The following is a 4,258-nucleotide window of genomic DNA, read 5'->3' as shown; positions in this document are numbered from 1 at the left end:
ATGATCCCATTTGCTCCTCCCTCCCGTGGCTTCGTGAGAAGGTACAGATGGCAGGAGCGTGTCTTGTCCTGAGTGAAAGACAGAAAGTGAAGTTGCTCAGTCGTGTCCGACTCTTTGCGACCTCACAGACTTGTAACCTACCATAGACTGTAGCCTACAGGCTTCTCCATGCATGGGATTTTCCAGGCAAGAGTACCGGAGTGGGTTGCCATTTCCTTCTCCAGGGATCTTCCTGACCCAGGGATCGAACCTGGGCCTCCCTCATTGCAGGCAGACACTTTACCCTCTGAGCCACCAGGGAAGCCCTGAGATGCATCAGTAAACACAGAGTTGAACCAGGTCCTCAGCCTCCTCAGCCTAGGCCCTTTCTACTGCCTCCTGCTGCTTCAAAGAGCTTGTCAAAGACCAGGGGCTTCTCAGATTGATTCCCCGGCAATTTTTCTTTCAGAAAAGGAAATGGTTTCTTCATCTTCAAGCTGTAATCACTTTGTCACATTAATAGGGAATATCTTCTCATTTCCAGCCTCTTGACAAATAGGTCCCAGTGAATAAATGAACCCTGCTCTTTCTTCTACCTGCTAATTTATTAGCTGTTTTCATATTAATATCCAGGGCCAACCTTAGGAGGAGGCAAACCAGGTGTCCAGTGCCTGAAATTCTACCACTGTGGCATCTATGTCTTTGCCAACCTTTGTCCCCAATGGAAGTGCAAAGGGTTTTCAAAGAATCATGAGGCATGAATTGAAATTTTACTTTGTGCTAGCCTCCATGACTGAGATGCAAATAATAACAATGTGAATTGAACTCTTATAACCGTGAGGCCCTGGGCTCAGCACATTTCACTATCTCACTTAACTGTGACAGTGAAAATATTAGTCGCTCCGTCGTGTCCGACTCTTTGTGACCCCACGGACTGTAGACCCCGGCTCCTCTGTCCGTGGGGTTCTCCAGGCCAGAGTACTGGGGTGGGGTGCCATTTCCTTCTCCAGGGGATCTTCCCGACCCAGGGATCCAACCCAGGTCTTCCGCATGGCGGGCAGATTCTATAAAACAACCCAATACCCGGGTCCCATTGTTATCTTCACTTTACAGATTAGGATATTGAGAGTTAGGTTAGAAAATTTGCCCAAGCCTTGCAGCTAAGTAAAGAGAGAGGGACAGGATTTTGAACCCAGCCAGTTTGGCTCCCAATCCTTTGCTTTTAAAGCTCATTCTCTATGAAACACGTTTCCTACGCGTGAGAAGCGCACGCCGTATTCAGAGTGGGGTCATGGGAGCAGAGCGCTGTGGGACGCGGAGGGGTGGGTGCTGGGTTTTGCCCGGAGCAGAGAGCACTTTGCAGAGGAGGAGTCTGGGGCCCGAGGCCTGAGGACGGGTGGGAGTCCTCCAGGAGGCGGGGAGGGATCACCAGACCGAGGGCACAGCCAGGACAGAACAGAGGGGCGTGACGACACGCACTGCGCTCAGGAATTGCAAGGGATTTGGGGTAGTTGGAGCAGAGACATCTCGGAGTTGGATCACTGATAGGAAACAGGTTGAGAAGCTGTAGGTAGATGCCAGATTACAAAGGACCCAGGGTGTTCCCTGCCAGATTTTTAGAAGTTTTCTTTTGGAGCAACAACAGCACTTAAAACATGTTCAGTGAGATGACTATGATTAGATTTATGGTGGGAAAAAAGTGAAGTGTGGGACAAGAATGCCATTCATTGCACTGTTAGAATACCTGAGAAAATGCAGAACTGTGTATCCATATAGTGTAACAGATTACCCCAAAACTTAGCAGTGTAAGGGCTTCCCCGGTGGCTCAGAGGGTAAAGCATCTGCCTGCAATGTGGGAGACTGAGGTTCAATCCCTGGATCAGGAAGATCCCCTGGAGAAGGAGATGGCAACCCACTCCAGTATTCGTGCCTGGAAAATCCCGTGGATGGAGGAGCCTGGGGGGCTATAGTCCCCGGGGTCGCACAGAGTTGGACATACTGAGTGACTTCACTTTCACTTTCACTTTATGGCAGGCTGCAGGTCCTTGTTGGTTCTTGGCCAGAAAATCAGGTGCTTGCCCCACGGGCCTCTCCCACACGGCTGCTCACAGCAGAGCGGCTCGCTTTCCCCAAAGCTCTCCACTGGCTCTGGGAAGACCGAGAGATGGAGAGGTGCAGGGGGTCAGAGAGGGCGAGCGAGACAAATGCCAGAGTCTGTGAGGAACCGAACCTCACAGTCAGCATCCCAGAATGCTGGTTATATTCCGTCTGCTAGAAGCGCGTCACCAAGTTCAGCCCATTCAAGGGAGGGGATGACAGAAGGACGCGAACGCCAGGGCAGCCAGGGAGCCAGTTTAAGTGCCGCCTCCAGGGCCCGATGCGAACCGACTCACTGGAAGAGACCCTGGTGCCGGGGAGGACTGAAGGCGGGAGGAGAAGGGGACGACAGAGGATGAGATGGCTGGATGGCATCGCTGACTCAATGGGCATGAGTCTGAGTAAACTCCGGGAGTTTGTGATGGACAGGGAGGCCTGGCGTGCTGCCGTCCATGGGGTCACAGAGAGTTGGACACGACTGAACGACTGAACTGAGCTGAACCAATGCCAAGCTTTTGGAGTGTTGGTTTTGAGCTGTCTGTGGGGCCTTAAGGTACTGATGTCAATTGACTAGTTGAAAACAAAGATTTGAAGTTGAAAAAGAAAGTTGGATGGTGTGTAAAGCAGCTTTTTAGCTAGCTCTGTGGCAGCTGTGTTTTGATAGCGGGCACACCATGTTCTCATTTATTTAGGAAGCATTCACGCCGCCTCTGTACAGGGGACGCCACACTGGGCCTTCATGCTGGGCCTTCACGGTGTCCAGAGGCCTCCTCTGCGCAGGAGACGCCATGCTGGGCCTTCATGGTGGCCTTCATGCTGGGCCTTCATGGTGGCCTTCATGCTGGCCCTTCATGGTGTCCAGAGGCCTCCTCTGCACGGGAGACGCCATGCTGGGCCTTCATGGTGTCCAAAGGCCTCCTCTGTACAGGACACACCACACTGAGCCTTCATGGTGGCCTTCACGCTGGGCCTTCATGGTGTCCAGAGGCCTCCTCTGCGCGGGAGACGCCATGCTGGGCCTTCAACTGATACTTTGGTAGGCTGCTCTTCCGCTTCTGAATGGGGTCATCTTGTGGCTTTGTAGCGCTTAAAGCCTTTATAATGGTGTTAAAATGCAGTTACAAGACCTCATACACTCCAGTTCAGTTGCTCGGCCGTGTCTGACTCTTTGCAAACCCGTGGAGTGCAGCACGCCAGGCCTCCCTGTCCATCACCAACTCCCAGAGTTTACTCAAATTCATGTCCATCGAATCGGTGATGCCATCCAGCCATATCATCCTCTGTCGTCCCCTTCTCCTCCTGCCTTCAATCTTTCCCAGCATCTGGGTCTTTTCAAATGAGTCAGTTCTTCACATCAGGTGGCCAAAGTATTGGAGTTTCAGCTACAGCTTCAGCTTCAGTCCTTCCAATGAATATTCAGGACTGATTTCCTTTAGGATGGACTGGTTGAATCTCCTTGCAGGCCAAGCGACTCTCAAAATTCTTCTCCAACACCACAGTTCAAAAGCATCAATTCTTTGGCATTCAGCCTTCTTTATGATCCAACTCCATATGGAGTTGGAAATGACTCTTGGAAAAACCATAGCCTTCACTAGACAGACCTTTGTTGGCAAAGTAATGTCTCTGCTTTTTAATATGCTGTCTAGGTTGGTCATAGCCTTTCTTCCTAGGGGCAATCATCTTTTAATTTCATGGCTGCAGTCACCATCTGCAATGATTTTGGAGCCCAAGAAAATAAAGTCTGTCACTGTTTCCATTGTTTCCCCATCTATCTGCCATGACGTGATGGGACTGGATGCCATGATCTTTGTTTTTTGAACATTGAGTATTACCTAAACACCACCAGGGAGTGATGACCTTGGCAAATGAAATAGCTCACACAGCTAGCCCACATGAAGGACCAGACTAAGGAATGACAATACTCAGAAACAGCTGAGCTAAACTACGTGCAAGCTGATCTACAGAAGTAGCCTGGGATGCAAAACTGACTAGGACAAGGAGCTGAAGCCCACTGCTGCCTTTATTCCAGTGAAGTCAGAATAAATTGTGTTGTAAGAACTATAATTTGACTGTGGCGGAGTTCATGGTCTGCAAATCCAAGTACATTACTGATAAGGGTATTTTCTGCTTGTCTCTACTCAAGGTGAATTACATACTTTTACAAAAATGAAGTGATAATTTA

Source organism: Muntiacus reevesi, chromosome 1 (assembly GCF_963930625.1).
Source record: "Muntiacus reevesi chromosome 1, mMunRee1.1, whole genome shotgun sequence".
Lineage (NCBI taxonomy): Eukaryota > Metazoa > Chordata > Mammalia > Artiodactyla > Cervidae > Muntiacus > Muntiacus reevesi.
Note: the sequence above shows the minus strand (reverse complement) of the source record.